Here is an 18,449-nt window from a genome sequence, read left to right on the forward strand (position 1 = left end):
CCATTGTAAAGCGATTATACTCCAATAAAGATGTTTAAAGAAAAAAGGAAAGGATGAAATAATACCATTTGCAGCAACATGGATGGAACTAGAGATTGTCATACTGAGTGAAGTAAGTCAGACAATATTATATGATACCCCTTATATGTGGAATCTAAGAAATTGTACAAATGAACTTGTCTACAAAATAAACTGGAAGATTGGGATTGACATATACACACTACTATATATAAAATAGATAACTAATAAGGACCTATTACTGTATAGCACAGGGAAGTCTACTCAATACTCTGTTAATGGCCTATATGGGAATGGAGTCTAAAAAAGAATCGATATATATATATATATATATGTATAACTGATTCACTATGCTGTACAGCAGAAACTAACACAACATTGTAAATCAACTATAGTGCAATAAAAATTAATTTTAAAAAGTAAAAAATAATAAAGTTATAGTATCAAAGAAAAAAATATTTTTGTCTTTTCATGTGAGATTAAGTAAGTGGTTGTAGTGGTCTCAAACATGAAAAGAGGAAATGAAAAACATGAGTTAATATAATGATTATTTTTTAGTATTTATAAGGCCACCTAGTTGTCTAACTGATTTTATATGATCAAATGTGAAAATCTTCCTGCTAAGTTTTCCAAGTCAACTGATTCTTTTACAAGAAAGTCTTCATTTTCCATAAATGTTAATATTTTAAATTTTTGTTTGATGTAAACTTTATAATGTTTTATATCAAATGAACACAGAATACTTTTGTATTTTGCTTTAGTTTAGATTAATTAGTGTGTACCCCAGAGTGATGATTCTTTAGTACTAAATAATAATACAAGTAGTAAATTTTAGGATGGACATATTCACCTATTACTAAAATTTTATCAATGTTTAGTTTTATACATGCTGAGTACCAATAGTCATTGTTACTTAATAATTTTATAGCTTAGTTCCCCTCTTCATAAAATTATTCTTTCATATTATTTTTGTGTGATAGATACATTTATATTACTTACATATTAATTTAAGACATGTTTGAATGAATAATATAAAACAGAATTTAATATTTTGATCTGACTACTCAGTCATATTTTCTAAGAAATACATTAATAGATAACCTTTAGTTTTATTGGGACCATGCAATTCTACAAAACTAAAAAAATTGACCCAAGCTATCTTAATCTTAGCATAGCACATAGCTAAAATATAGTAGATATCTAATAGCACTCATATTAATAAATAAATGTCTTCATGAGAAAAATAAACAAGAGTAAATACCTTCAAAAATGAAATAACTGTTTATAGCCATGTAGCCATGCTCTGATTTTAAGGTGAATATACATTGCCTATATGTATGCATAGGCATGTGTGTGTCTGAAAAATCTACCAAGGTTTTATTATTTAGTGAGACACTACCAGGTGTATTATCATAAAATTAGCTTCTGGAAGGAAATAAAAAGCAGAGTGTGTCCATAATCTTTCTAAAACTCAAAGGAAAATAGCTCTTATAGAAAATATTCAATAAATTGAAAACAGACTTAATACACAATATCTCCTTTTTGTGTGTGAAATTATTGAACAGATTTCACTACTTCGTTATGTTAGTAATGTAAGAGATAATGAGTGTATCAACATGTAGAAGAAAATAAATAATATTTCTCACTAAAATTTCTATTGTTAAAGCATAATAGGGGCTTCCCTGGTGGCAGAGTGGTTGAGAATCTGCCTGCCTATGCAGGGGACATGGGTTCATGCCCCGGTCCGGGAGGATCCCACATGCCGTGGAGCAGCTGGGCCCGTGAGCCATGGCTGCTGAGCCTGCGCGTCCAGAGCCTGTGCTCCGCAACGGGAGAGGCCATAACAGTGAGAGACCCACGTACCGAAAAAAAAAAAAGAAAAAAAGATAAATTGAATTAAAGAATAATCCAACTTTGTGCAGCTTACAAGAGTTATATCTAGGACTTCCCTGGTTGTGCAGTGGTAAAGAATCCACATGCCAACGCAGGGAACATGGGTTCAAGCCCTGGTCCAGGAAGATCCCACATGCCGTGGAGCACAATATAGTGAATAGGATAATGGGTAGTTTATGTTGATAAAATGTGTTATTACAGATTATGCTATAATAGTTTGAGTCATTATATTTCATATATTATTATCAAATGATATAAAGAAAAATATTAAAAATAAACTAAGAAATTTTATTTTATTTTATTCTTTTTTAAATTTTTATTGGAGTACAGTTGATTTACAATGTTGTGTTAGTTTCTGCTGTACAGCAAAGTGAATCTGTTATACATATAAATATATCCATTCTTTTTTAGATTCTTTTCCCATATAGGTCATTACAGAGTATTGAGCAGAGTTCCCTCTGCTATACAGTAGGTCCTTATTAGTTATTTTATATATAGTAGTATGTATACGTCAATCCCAATCTTCCAGTTTATCCCTTCCCCCCCTTACCCCTGATAACCATAAGTTTGGTTGCTACATCTGTAACTCTATTTCTGTTTTGTAGATAAGTTCATTTGTACTTTTTTAGATTCCACATATAAGCGATATCATATATTTGTCTTTCTCTGTCTGACTCACTTCACTCAGTATGACAATCTCTAGTTCCATCCATGTTGCTGCAAATGTTATTATTTCATTCTTTTTTTATGGCTAATTAATTTGCCATTTTTTTAAGGTAAAGTTCTAAAGACATCCTCTAACATCGAAGCGCTATTAGTGCATCTGAAATGATTATAGTGAATCTGACATCATCATAACATCTAATAATGCAATTTGTGTCTAAATGTAAAGTAAGTTCTCTAGATTTTTGCCTAGCAACACTAACTTTTTTCTTTTTTTTTTTTCTTTTGGCCACACAACATGTCATGTGGGATCTTAGTTCCCTGACCAGGGATCAAACCCGTGCCCCCTGCAGTGGAAGTGAAGAGTCTTAACCACTGTACCTTCAGGGAAGTCCCTTTTTATTGGCTTTTTTTTTTTTTTTTTTTTTTTGGCAACATTGAAATAGAAGACATGCATCCCAAATGACACAGCAATTCCATCTCTAATTATTCCACTCTGGAGAACCTCTCACAGGAGTGTACGAGAAGACATGAGTATATATATATATATATATGACTATTTATGGTAATATTTATTAATAACAAAAATAGAACCTAAGTATTAATAAGAGAATAGATAAATTGTAGTATGTTCAGAAAATGGAATATAGCAGTAAAAATTAATAAACTAGAACGTCCTATATTAATTCTTTTTTCATTCAACAAATATTCTTTCAGCATTTTCCTCACTCATTCCACCCTGAGTCAGATGCCTTCCACAGCCTTTTTCCATCGAGCTAGCATATTTGCATTATTTTTTTCTTGCTACTGTGCTTACAATTCTAACAGTTGTTACTAGGTGAAAAGTGACAGTCATTAAGGAAAGCAATTTCTCTTGCAAAATTAATAAGTTGATAAGCATTTTATCTGTCAATATGTTTTCTTTTTTGCTTATGAGAAAATATAACAAAAACAAATACTTTACTTAAAATCAAGTAAGGAACAACTCACTTCATGCACTCCTTATCCACTATTTTTCTCAGCATAAAAAACACATTTGCCATTTTCTTTCTCCATAATGGAAATCCAAAACCAAATCCCATGTAATCTTCTCATATGTAATGAGTCAAACTTTAAAAAATCTAAACAAATATCTTTTTAAAATTTCATAATATCTTAAAATGTGCTTAGTAGAAACAAAATTTCCCTTTAGAAGTATTAGCTATTATTAGGTTATCTGTTGAGATAATATGAACAAAAGAGGGGGAAATAGTTATTATTTCCAGAGGCGATTTTTACTTCATTTGTTGAATCCAGAAATGAAACCTCTAACACCACCCTTTCTTTTGCTTCTTCCCTCATTTTTTCATGATAATCCATCATAGTCATATATAGAAGAAAGTCATAATATTGTCATCAATGCCATTTTGAATGACAGCTTATCCTAAAAGCATGTATCTACTGCTTCCTGATTTCCTGTTAGACTTTCGGTTCTAACTTAAACCTGTGTTTCTTAGACCTGTGCTTGCATTCAATGTATCAACTGACATTATTTGAAGTGTAATGTTCTTCAATTCCGTCTATAGGTTTTTCACATTTAATGGATAGTACATGCCTGAGAGTAGAGGTTTTGCTTTATTTAATTCTGTAACTTGCCATAGAAATTGGCATTGTATCTGACAACTAGAAAGTAGCTACTAATGATTTTTCAAAGAAATAAATAGAAAATGTTCAAACTTTTTGATCTCATTTGACTGCCTTTGCTTAATGAAATTACATTTCTATTGTAGTTTTGCAGATTTTATTCATTAGGCTAAGATAGATAGACGTCTGTTCTGGTGGCATTCTTTTATTTTTAATTAGTCATAACACACTTATATTGATATTTTAATTTCTCTGAACTTTTTAAACCAACAGAAATCAAAACATGTTGATAGTTATGTTTATAAAGAGCAGCATAGATTATATTTTGAGTTACATAAATAACTTGGAACTATATTCCAATAATTTAAATATGACTTTCATCTATTTATATACTCTTTATATCATTAGCTGCCGGTTTTACTTAGTTCGTGACATTTTCCATTTTTAATATTTGATTCATATGCACGATAATACTTTACTTATGGAGGGCTTCTTCTTACCGATTTATCCTTTAAAATATATTTCTTATGGACTCCAAGCAGCAACATCTGCATAATAGACCACATAATCAATTCTCTAAATGTATCAGGTTTAAAATTGTTTTTCAATTTTAAACCTAACTTCAGATGTGTTCAAACATTTCTCAAGATGAAATACTTTATCTTTTCTCCAGTTTTATTGAGATATAATTGCCATATAACATTGTGTAAGTTTATTTTGTACAATGTGATGATTTGATACACTTGTATATTACAAAATAATTACCACAATAGGGTTAGTTAACACCTCAATCACCTCACATAATTAAAATTTCTTTTTTGTGGCGAGTAAACTTAATATCTACTCTCTTAGCAACTTTCAAGTATATATATAATTACAATTATATATATTATAATGTAATACTGTATAAAATGCAGTATTATTAACTATAGTCACTATGTTGTACATTAGATACCCACAACTTATTCATCTTATAACTGAAAGTTTGTATCCTTTGACCAACATCTCCCCATTTCCCCCATTCCCTAGCCCCCGACAACCACCAATCTACTCTCTGTTTCTATGAATTCATCATTTTAGTGATACCATTTATAAGTGATATCAGAATATTTGTCTTTCTCTGTATAACTTCATTCACTTAACATAATGCTCTCACAGTCCCTCCATGTTGTCACAAATGGCAAGATTTCTATGCTTCTCATGTTTGAATAATATTCCATTCAAACTTAAGATCTACTCTCTTAGCAACTTTCAAGTATATAATAATAATATACATAATTACAATTATATATATTATAATACTGTAAAAAATGCAGTATTATGAACTAATAAAACTGATGTTACCGCATCTTCTGTATCCATTCATATGTAGATAGACATTTAGGTTGTTTCTATAACTTGGCTATTGTGAATAATGTTGCAATGAATGTGGGAGTGAAGGTAACTCTTAGAGGACCTAATTTTATTTTCCTTGGATATATACCCAGAAGTGGATTGCCAAATCTTATGGTATATCTGTTTTTAATTTTTTGAAGAACCTCCATACTGTTTACATAGCAGTTGTACCAATTTACATTCCCACGAACAGTGCACAGGGGTTTCTTTTCTCCACATCTTGGCTGAATTATCTCTGTATTTTTGATAACAGCATTCTCACAGGTGTGAGGTGATATCTCAATGTGATTTCGATTTGTATTTCCCAGGTGGTCAGTGATGTTGAGCATCTTTTCCTGTACTTGTTGGCCATTTGAATGTCTTCTTTGGAGAAATTTCTATTCAGCTCCCCTGCCATAGTTAAATTAGTTTTGCTTTTTGCTTTTGATTTTTGCTATTGAATTGTGTGAGTTCCTTACGTATTTTGGGTATTAACCCTTTATCAGTTGGTTTGCAATTATTTTTCTTCATTCCATAGGATGCCTTTTCATTTTGCTAAGTTTGTTTGTTAGTTTTTGGTTTTCGTTTTTGGGTTTTTGTTTATTCTAGGCAGAATCTTTTTAATTTGATGTAGTCCTATTTATTAATTTTCACTTTTGTTGCTGTGCTTTTTGGTGTCATACCCCAAAAATCTTTGTTAGGACCAATGTCAAGGAGATTTTTTTCTACCTTTTTTTCTAGGAGTTTCATGGTTTAATGTTTTATGCTTAAATCTTAATCCATTTCTAGTTAATTTTTGTGTGTGTGGTGTAAATCAGGGGTTCATTCTTATGCATGTGATTATCCATTTGCTCCAACCTAAGTTATTAAAGAGACTACCATTTCCCCACTGAGTCTTCTTGACTCTCTTGTCAAAGGGTAGTTTATAGTATGAGCAAGGGTTTATTTCTGGGCTCTTAATTCTGTTCCATTTGTCTATGGTTCTATTTGTATGCCAATAGCATGCTGCTTCTATTACTATTGTTTTGACATTTACTTTGAAATCAGGAAGTGTGATGTCTCCAGCTTTGTTCCTCTTTCTCTGAATTTCTTTGGTTATTTGGGGGTCTTTTGTGGTTCCATACAAATTCTAGGGTTGTTTCTTCTATATCTATGAAAAATGCCACTGGAATTTTGATAGGGATTTTATTAAATCTATAGATGGGTTTGGGTTGTATGGACATTTTAACAGTATTACTTCTTCTGATCCATAAACAAGGGTATCTTTCCATTTATTTGTGCCTTCTTCCATTATTTTCATCAAAGTCTTATACTTTTCAGCATACAGATCCTTCACCTCTTTGTTTAAATTTATTCCCAAGTATTTTATTATTTTTGATGCTATTGTGACTAAGAATGTTTTATTTCCTTTTCAGATATGTCAATGTTAGTGTATAAAAACCCAACTGATTTCTATATGTTGATTTTTTATCCTGCAAACTTAATGAATTTGTTCATTACTTCTAATAGTTTTTTGGTGGTGTCTTTAAGATTTTCTCTATATAAGATCATATCATCAGCAGAGATAATTTTACATTTCCTTGATTTGGATGACTTTTGTTTCTTTTGTTTTGCCTGATTTCTCTGGCTAGAACATCCAGTAATATGTTAAATACAAGTGGTGAAAGCAGGCACATTTGTCATGTTCCTGATCTTAGAGAGTACAGCTTCAACTTTTCATATTAAGTATGATGTTAGCTGTGGGTTTGTCATTTATGACCTTTATTATGTTGAGTTACGTTCCTTCTATACCCAATTTGTTGAGAGTTTTTAATCATGAAAGAATGTTGTATCTTGTCAAATGCTTTTTCTCCAGCCATTGAGATTATCATATATTTTTAACTTTTTATTCTGTTACTGTGGTGTATCACATTTACTGAATTGTGTATGCTGAACCACCTACATATCACAGGGATAAATCTCACCTGATCATGCTCTATGATCCTTTTAATATGCTGTTGAATTGGGCTTCCTAATATTTTGTTGAGAACTTTTGCATCTATATTCATCAGGGATATTGGCTTATAGTTTTCTTTTCTTGTATTGTCCTGATCTGGCTTTGGTATCGGCATAATGCTGGTCTCATAAATGAGTTGAGAATACCCCTCCTCTTCAAGTTTTTGGCAGAGTTTGAGAAAGATTGACATTCATTCTTCTTTAAATGTTTGGTAGAATTCAGCAGGGAAATCACCTGGTCCTGAGCTTTTCTTTGTTGGGAATTTTTTAAATTACTAATTCAATCTCCCTACTCATCATTGATCTGTTCAGATTCTCCATTTCTTCAGTCTTGTAGGTTGTATGTTTCTAGGAATTTATCCATTTCTTCTAGGTTATTCAATGTGTTTGCATATAATTCTTTATAGTTGTCTCTTATGACTGGGACTTCTTTGCTAGACTCCTGAACTTCCACAAAGTCTTTCACATCCTGATTTTCTAAGACAGTGCTGTCCAGGGACTCCCAGATTGTGGCTGAGAGGGGCTGCAGATGGTTCACAGGTCACTGTGGGGTCCACAGCTGGGAGTAAAGTCTGTAGACCTATTACCCCACACACAGTGGGCGGGACTCCTCCCATGTCCCTTGACATTTAGTTCTGGATCCCACAGCTCCCACAAAGGCACTTTTGTCTGTGGATGGATGCCAAATTGTTGTTGTTGAGGAGGGGATACATGCAAGGGACGTTTTAGTTGGCCTTCTTGCTAATGTCACCCCTCCAAAATAACATTTTAAAACAATGCATTCTTTAATTTGAAAAAAGATTGGCATGTTTTCACTGAAAAAGATTGATAACCCCCAAATTTTTCTAAAGTTACTTTAAGCCAGTATTATGTAAGTGCTTTTCTATATGATATTTAAGATGATTTTTATAATAATTATGTGAGGTAGATGATAATATCCAATTGTACAAAAAAAAAAAACTGACTTTCAGAGATGTTAACTACTTGTCTAAAAGCACCTCTTTGTAAATGGAAAAGTCAAGAAATAAAAACACAAGGACAAGGAAATCAAGACCTATTTTCTTACAAACAAGGAAGAAATATGCATACATTTAAAAAATATCCCAAATAATGCATTCACTCCATTTGTTATATCATATGGCCTTGATGATAATTTACTAAAAAATTTTTTTTGCTGAATAGATAAAACATATCAAAGTGGTGAAACAAACTCTAGAAAGCAAAAGTCAGCTCAATTTATTCAAAAAATAATTAAAAGATTAACAGAACATTCATTTCCCTCAGGTTGGCATGATTTCATCTCTGCTTTTTTTTTTTCTATTCTCATCCCAATGATCAATCATGTTATGCACAGCAACCTGTCAAAACGTGCTATATTAGCAAATCTGGGATGCTTTGCTCATCTTTCCCCTCAAAGTCCATGCATTTTAATAGGACAAGTGAACTCAAGTCGGTACTTGGAAGGGAGTAAAGGCAGAGAGTAAATCAATATCATCTTGCTTTAATATTCTCTATGGTTTTTTTTTCTATTGGTTAAAAAATTGTTTGGTGATCCTGCTTTGTTCAATCAGAAATTTTTAGCATTCTGCATGGAAACATATGTTACAGTTTTAACCAAAATAGGAGAAAACATACATTTTTATTATATAAATCCTGTAATGACTCACAGCATTCTGTAATAAACAACTGATGCAAACTGCTTTTTAGTTAGGAAGAAATAGTTTTGCTCATTTGACATTCCTGCTGTCTATAGTTAAACTCTTTCAAGTTAATTCCTTTCATACTCACAATTTATTTTGCTTCTTTAAGGATTAGTAACTTTTGTCAATGAAAGAATGACATATACTAATTCCCCAAATGGCAATAATTTATCAGACCTCCAAAGGGAATAACACCAAAATATTTTCTGATCACTTAGAGTATACACTAAGATTGAGTACCTGTTAAGCAATTTTTTCTCTTTAAGAAAAAAGGTTTTTTTTATTGAGGTATAATTGACATACAACATTACAGTAGTTTCAAGTGTACGATGTAATGATTTGATATTTGTATATATTGCAAAATGAGCACCACAATAAGTCTAGTTAACAACTGTCACCATATAGTTAAACAGAACTTATTTTTCTTGTGGTGAAGTCTTTTAAGATCTACTCCCTGGGCAACTGTCAAATATGCAATATAGTATTACTAACTATAGTCATCATGCTGTACATTACATCCTCATGACAATTATTTTATAACTGAAAATTTGTACCTTATGACCCCTTTCACCCATTTCACTCACCCTCCCCCCAACCCCTACCTCTGGTAACCACCAATATGTTCTCTGTATCTTTGAGCTTGTTTTTTTTAAAAAAATTGTTGCTGTTGTTGTTTTTAATTCCACACGTAAGTGAGATCATATGGTATTTATATTTGTTAAGCTATTTATAGCAGTTAGACTGCATTCTGCTACAAGTAACAAAAGATCCAACCAAAAACAGCTTAAATAATAAGATTTATTCTTTCATATAATAAGATTTATTAGTTCATATTACAGGAATTCTGTGGAAAGAATGACTTCAAATTGGCTAATTTAGAAACTCAGTGGGTTTCCCTTCAAAGTCATACGATGGCTGCAGAAATTCTAGGCATCATCATTTTACTCAGCAACATACAAAGGCACAAAAACTGGGAGAATCCCTAATTTCTATTCTGTTTTAAGATTGAGAAAACTTTCTGGGAATGCCTCGGCAGATGTTTCCTTACTTTGTATTCATTAGGTTTGCATCACATGCTAACACCTGAAGCAATCAATGTCAAGGGGAATAGATCTTTCATGAGTGGCTTAGATTTTATTTATTCACTGGTCAAATCAATGCCAATAAATGAATAAAATCTGGTTTCTGTTATCAAAAAATAAGGAAGATGGCTATAGGGACAGCTTTGGATAAGCAAACAATAATGACTGCCAATACCTTTTATGATGCTAAAATCTCTAAAGCATTTTCTTATGCTTTGTGTAATATTTATTATCAAACTACAAATAAGAATTTATTAGTTCTACAAATTTCACAAAGACAATTAGTTTGCACCCTCTGAGTGTTATTCTGGTATGTGATATCATGGAGATATATATAATGCATGTATAAAATGTATAAGCATATACAGAAAACAATCAGAAACATGGCAATGAGGTAGAGAATGGAGTGTTAAATTGTAAGGTTCATTTTAGTTTTTAGGTGAATAAAATACAGGCAGCATAAAACAAGGGAAAATAATGTAGCAATGGCATATCACAAAAGAGAGAGTAATCCAGGGCTCAGACTACAGTAGAATGTTCTGTTGATCAAGACATTTACCCCACTAGTGAAGCTTAGGTAGATTTCAAATAGAGGAACTGCAGAAGTGAAGTTTTGGTGTTCATGGAAACAGAATGAACAGGGATAAGCTAAGTAGATGGAATATGGTTTGAGGATAGTGGAGAGTTGGGGGAATATAGATCTTGGGTATAGACAACACTGAGTTGAAGATCAGTTTTTTAAACCTCACTCTTTCATATTGCTATTTCTGCAAATCAAACGTTCCTATGGAGAGGTGACCATGGGGAAAAAAAAGAGCTCTCAATTTCATTTCAATGACAGATTCATTATTTAACTTACTCATGTTGACTTTGGGTAAGCTACTTAACTTCTCTATGTCATCACCTGTAAAATGGAAATAATTTTGGCCTCTCACCTTCTGAGATGGCCCATACTCTGTGGAGTGTGTTTCTCTCAAAATAAATCCACTTCTTACCTATCACTTTGTCTCTCACTGAATTCTTTCTGTGACAAAATATCAAGAACTTGAGCTTCATTAATTCCTGAGACCAGGTGTGTGGTCTCAGTTAAAAGATGTGGGTTCAAGTCTTAATCTGGGTTTTGGCCAGATTCAAGTCCGGACATACGGGTTCAAGTCCAATTTGAGTTGCATGGTTTCAGCTGACAAGCTACGAAGGGATAGTGATAAGGTAAGAAAATGTTGAGAGTTAGGCCTTGGTCCTAGGCAGGCTTGTGGGACGAGGCCAGGTGTACCAGGGAGGATGCTATGCTGAGGTCTGCCCATTTTTGTCAGGCTGGTCAACCCTGAATGCTTTGGGACTGTGACTGGGAACCTAGGTCTGGACCAGAGGAATGATGGCAATCAGCATCGTTTGTTATAGAAAGATGGTATGGAATGGTTATGCTTAGGCACATCCAATAGCAGGTCTAGGACAGAATTGTTGCTGTAGGATTTGATAATCTATACTCTTCTCCTTGACTCTGAGGTTTTTTTTCCTACATTCTATGTTCATTCTTATTCCACTTCTCCCTTTTCCTCCCTCCCTCACTCCCTCCTTCCTTCCTTCCTTCCTTCCTTCTTTCCTTTTCTTAACCCCAGAAGACCTGTGTGGCTGCCAAGATGTACTTTCTATTGACAAGTGCTGACCCTTTGTTTCCAACTTATAGCTAGACCAACTCCTGCTCACCAGCGACACGGTGGGGGACACCTTCTGTACCATTCTTCTGCAAGAACTTTTTGGACACTAACACCTGGTTGGGGGACTACCTTGGAAGGGATAACACCTAAACTCGTAAGTGCAAATCTTGACCAAATTGCGGGGTGGATTTTGACATGAGAGTGAAATTTTGGATAGCATGGGAGTTACAGACATCACCTCAGGCTTGAGTCTGAAATGGGTCAGGCCACCCCAATCCTGGCTGATACCCCTCTGGGCCATATATTCAGGGACTGTGAAAAGGAGAGAAAAAAAAAAAAAACTTATTAGGTTATGTAATCAGGTTTGGCCACAATATGAGTTAGGAAATTTAAAATGGAGTAAGGTACTGAATGCTCAAATTTTCATGGCCTTGGAAAATCCAGGCGATGGAACACAAAAGGAATTTAATGCATGTGCAGCTTGGAGGGATAACTCTAGGAAAGACACAGAGGACATTTTAACTGACCCACCCTATGGGGCCATGCAGTACACTGGGTGAGGAACGATGCTATGCCTGAGGCAGACCCACAAAGGAATTACCAGGTGAATTCTATTGATAGAGATAGACGGGACCATATGATTACCTGTTTAACAGAGGGTATGAAGAAATTTATAGTAAAACCTGTTAATTATAGAAAGGCGAAAGAGGGCCAACAGGGACAGGACAGAAATCCTGCAGTCTTCCAAGGGAGACTAGTGGAAGCTTTTAGAAAGTATACAAGCGTGGATCCTTCCTCCCCACAAGGGACAGGCCCTTTTGGCTATGCATTTCATAGTCCAGGTAGCCCCAGACATGAGGCGCAAAATTCAGGAATGAACAACTCAGACTTCAATGAACGATTTGCTCCAATTGGCTTATTTGGTTTTCGATAATAGGGATATGCCCAAAAAGGCTGAACGCACTGAGAGAAATATGCAAAAGGCCCAGATGATGGCAGTGACTTTGACTGCTCAGAGACCACCAAAGTGAAGTTGGCTTTTCCAAGCCAGTCTGACTTTGGTGGACCACTAGGCCCACAGGTCCAGCATACCCTATGTGGACGAAAGAGACACTGGAGGGAAGATTGTGATCACTGTGCCCTTTGCAAACAGCGAAGGCACTGGAAGAGAGAATGTCCCAGATGCCAGAGAGCAAAGGAGGGGGGTCCCTCAGCCATTGATGGTTTTACAATCGGAAGACAGAAGGGGCCCGAGGCCGAAAGTGGCTCTGCCTAGAGATACCATCTACATAACTAATGTTGAGCCTCAGGTGGTCATTGATATGGCACTTGATAGAATTTCTTACAGACACTGGTGCAACCTTCTCAGTCTTAACCCAAAGGACTGGAAACCTTAGCAATCACAAGGAGTATGTAATGGGGTTGTCAGGGAAGAGGTAGGGGCACACTTTCCTGGAACCCCTTTTGTGCAACATCAATAGCCAGCTGTTTTTACATTCCTTTCTGATTGTGCTTGACTGTACCATACCTTTAATGGGAAGAGACTTACTATATTAGGGGCCACTCTGTTTCTTGAGGTGCAAGGGAACCACCCTCATCACCAAATGGTTCTAACAGAAAACAAAGAGGAACAGTTTGAATCTGGAGCTGAAGCAGAAGCCTTAGTAGACCCTAGAGTGTGGAATATCAAGGTTCCAGGCTTGGCCAGAGATATCCAGCTGGTGATTATTAAATTAAGACCTGGACGGGGATATCCCAGTAAAAAAACAGTAACCAAAATGGGAGGCCACTAGTCTGACTAAGCTAACCATAGATGATATTTGGAGCCTGATAAGAATTTGGAGGGAAGCCTTCTCCTCTAAACTAAATGAGGGAAAGTAAATCCTTACAATATAGGTGAATGGGTGTGCCGGTCTTTTGATGTCATTTGGTGGCTACCCAATTCTTTGAGAAAAAAAAAGAAAACAATGTTTTTCTGGACTTAAGGGAACAAAGTCATCTTAGGAGGAGCTTGCCTGTGACTTTGAGATGCAAATGTTCTACCTGGTTTTCTCAGGACCCCTTATCTCTGCCATCTTTTTAAAATGAAAATTTTGAAAAAGGGGGTAAAGTAATTTAGAATTTGACTTCTCAAGGATAAATAGAAATCTGAAGTGTCTTTTCTGTAAACATTAGTAAAAAGGGTTTAGCCATCTAGACAGGTGACCTTGATTTGTTCCATCTGCCAGAAGCCCAATTTGAATCCAACCCCTTGTAACTGATGGGTTTTATGTTGTTGTACCTGACTCATGGCTGAAATTTTGAAACGGGAACTATGAGGTCTCTGTGTTTGTGTGTTCGTATATATCTATATGTGTATTGTAGATCTATAGTATTGCCAAAATCAGTTCATAAAAGAGCTCTATTTAATTGGCTTAAAGGAGCTTAAGTGCTTATATAAATACTCATAAATATGAAAAAAAACCCAGCCAAAATGAATTTTGGGTTCACGTGATCTAGGAAATATTCAACATTAAATTAATATCTGGTATTAAAGCTGGCTTAAGCTTGTTGGTTTGATTAGACATGTCTTTAAAGTCATCAATGTTAAGTATAATACTTCTGTAATACCTAGGTTTACTGAAGGTCAAGTTTATGTTATTCCTGTTTCAGAGTTTGTCAGCAGAAAGAAAAAAACTAAATTAACTAGGATTACTTGGTATGTTAAATGTAGTCATTCGTAATTCTGGTTATTGTAACCAAGTTTATCAATTACACTGTAATCAGATGTTTAACCGTGCCTTCTAAATCTTTTGTCATTTATAGATATTTTTGTACTCTGATGCTATTACAAAAAGTGCTTCATCAAGAAGATTCATAGAAAGGCTATGGAAACAGTTACAACAGTTCCACATCAAGATGACGGCTGTGTGAGGATTCCAGCCCATACCAACTTAAAACAAGGAGATGTCCTGCCCCTGGAGCCCCAAGATCAGGCATCCAGAGACTTTAACTCCCTGACAGGTAGGGTCGACGCCCCTACTCAGCCTTGAAGCAGTTACAGAAGACTGACCTTCGCCCCTCTGCTTCCCATAAGAATATGGGAGTAAAATCTCTGAGCGAGAAATGAAACAAGAGGAAAGGGGGTCAGGGCACAACCTTTAAAGGAGTGGTATAGCCATAGGACATGACAAAAACTGGTTAGAACCAATTAGGTCCAAGATGGCAGAAGATTCGACTTCCAGTGGAATCTTGAGCGTCATTATATGCTCACTGTAATACATTAGCATGCTAAATGACACACCCACCAGCACCATGACAATTCTGAGGCCAACTATAAAAGGTCAAAAAAGTGGGTAGTGGCCCAATTCCTGGAAATCTCCTCCCCTTCTCTGAAATAATTGGAATAACCCTCCCACTCATTAGCCTATGAAATTACCCAGCCCATAAAAACTAACCAACCCATATTTTGGGGACTCTCGCATTCTGAGATGGCCCACACTCTATCTGTGGAGAGTGTTTCTCTCTAAATAAATCCACTTCTTACCTATCAAAAAAAAAATAATAATTTTTACACCTATTGCCCAGAATTGTCATGATGAAATAAGCAAAACATGTTAAAGAAGCTTGCATAAATCTTTAGCTATTAATAGGTGATTACTGTATACTAATATGTATTAGTAATACTACTACCAATTATTTCCTGTGACATGCAAGTTTAGATAGAGATATATAATCCTATTAATAGCTCTAGGTAAACACTTTGAATACTTCTTGGCACACGGAGTTAACAATGTATTCACAGTATTGAGATTCAAAATTCATAGTCTCAAATTGAAAATTAATGAGCAGAGGGACTTCCCTGGCGGTCCAGTGGTAAAGAATCCGCCTTCCAGTGCAGGGGAAGCATGTTCCATCCCTGGTCAGGTAACTAAGATCCTACATGCCGCAGGGCAAGGCAACTAAGCCCGCATGCCACAACTATTGAGCTTGTGAGCCTTAACGAGAGAGCCCGCATGCCGCAAACTACGGAGCCCACACACTCTGGAGCCTGCGTGCCACAACTCGAGAGAGAACACCCACATGCCACAACTATAGAGAAGCCCAGAGCCACAACGAAGAGCCTGCGCATCGCAAGGAAAGATCCCGCATGCCTCAACAAAAGATGTAGCCAAAAAAAAAAAAAGGAAAATAAATAATATATATTAAAAAAAAAATTAAGGAGCAGAGTTTTCCAATAAGAAATCCCTCTTTGTGTTAGTGTGATTTGTGAGTGACTATTCTGGGATAACTTTAGAGTTTACATCAAAACTCTATGTATTTTTTATGAAAATATGTGGACCAACACCATTTTAAAATTTGTAGTGTTAGTACAAAATCAATATTTTGTAAAGTCACAGTTGTACACGGGTGTTTGGAACTAAGAAGGTATTTATTATTGTAATGAATTTAATTCTGATGGGTTCTTTGAGCAGTACTCTCTGTTAAAATTGCACTTAAAGTATTAATTTAAGAATAATTGAAAATAGAGTCGATGAGTCATTTGAAAAGAATCCGCCAGATTATTGATATCAATGTGTGCCATAATACTTCAAAGTCTGAATTTAAAAGCACTGTGCAGTCTTTGAAATAGCTGAATCAAGAGCGAGTCTTTGCAGGGCTGCATGCTATTAAGTGATACCTGTTAATAAACAAGCAGCTCCATCTGTTCTGCGGTGATGTGTTCTCTCCAGACCTCACAGACTCATGTTTTACATGTCAGTATTCAAGTGTAAATCAGAAAGGGCCACCCAAACACTTTGGAAACAGAAGAGCTGTTTACACCAAATAAAAGTGCATCCAACATGACAGTCTTGTGTGGATTACTTTTAAGTTTATTGCACTGTGTGGCATTACTTCACTAAATAAAACTGCATTGTTCTAATTTCAGGTTGCATATTTAAATTCAGAGGGGTTTTTTTTTCCCCCAGGGTACATGTATTTTAATTTCACTTACACATGTGTTAAGAGACTTAAAACCTCTACTTTATGTACACCTTATTATTTAAATTCCTCTTCGGGACAAAAAAGCCAACTGATTCTCGAATGGAGTTTGAGAACAACTACAATACCATTTTCTTTCTCAACGTCTCATTATTTTTCTATAATATAAGTAAATCAAAATGATTTTCTAGGTGGAAATATTTAGTATTTATTGTCTATAATAAAAACAAAAATCAACCCTTAACCTCACCAGAAAATGAGAAGAAATATCTAGATTTAAATGGTCAAATTATCATGCTGTCTATTTACCTAAACAGATATCTGTTAGTCTATAGCGCATACCTTGTTATTTCCACTTAAGTACTTTTGTATCTCTGTTGTGGCATGTTTTAAATATGAACAGATTTAAAAATTTTTGTTCTATTCATTAAGTATATATTGAAGAGTTAAGTATCAGGGCACTGGGCTAAGCTCTAGACATGTAATAGGGTCCCAAATAATAATTGGTGCCGAAAGCTCAGCTTCTCTGTATACCTGGTGCCGAATCAAATCTCGAAGACAGAGTTTTGGGTGAAGTAGAAAAGAATAGCTTTATTGCTTTGCCAGGCAAAGGGGGACACATTGGCTCCTGCCCTCGAAAACTATGTGTCTCAACTGGGGAAGATTTCATGAGGAGTTTTATAACAATACTGCAAGGGTGGGATTGCTGACAAGATTAGGGTGTGTGCAGGGTCTCAGGTGGTTTCTTGGGTGCTCCTCCCTTGATTAGCAACTGTTCGATAATATGCCCTTTGGAACTGAGGGAAGGTCATGGAGGCTGGAGTCTTGCCTACAAGAAATGGGTGACAAAAAGAGGCCTCTGTGTCCAAGCCCCACTAGGTTTCATAATCACTCTTTTTACTCACAGAGGAAATATATTACCCATTTTGGAAACAAAATTAATTAATTAATAATTAAGTATCGGGGCTTCCCTGGTGGCCAGTGGTTGACAATCTGCCTGCCAATGCAGGGGACATGGGTTCGAGCCCTGGTCCGGGAAGATCCCACATGCCGTGGAGCAACTAGGCCCGTGAGCCACAACTACTGAGCCTGCGCATCCGGAGCCTGTGCTCTGCAACAAGAGAGGCTGCGACAGTGAGAGGCCCGCACACCGCGATGAAGAGTTGTTAGACCTTCGCGGTCTCCTAGGAGTTTCGACTCGCCCAGGAAACAACAAGAGTCGGAAGCCGATGCAAAACGCAAGAGGTTTATTGAAGGCCGGTGCACCGGGGTTCCTTGGTCCTCACGCAGGAGGTCGAAGAAGGAACCCTTTTGGGCGCGAAGATGTCAGTTTTATAGGTTCCCACTTCCCCGTATGTAAATTATAGATTTGGTTGTGTTCTCCTGCTGATTGGTCCCGGCTTAGGCTCGGACCAGAGAGGGAACTTGTCCCTAGCTGCCTGATTGGTCTTTGACAGACACCTTTTTTACATTTTGTTATC

Source organism: Aethalodelphis obliquidens, unplaced genomic scaffold (genome assembly GCF_003676395.1).
Source record: "Aethalodelphis obliquidens isolate GAN/ISIS:26980383/991018 unplaced genomic scaffold, ASM367639v1 scaffold1, whole genome shotgun sequence".
Taxonomy (NCBI): Eukaryota; Metazoa; Chordata; class Mammalia; order Artiodactyla; family Delphinidae; genus Aethalodelphis; species Aethalodelphis obliquidens.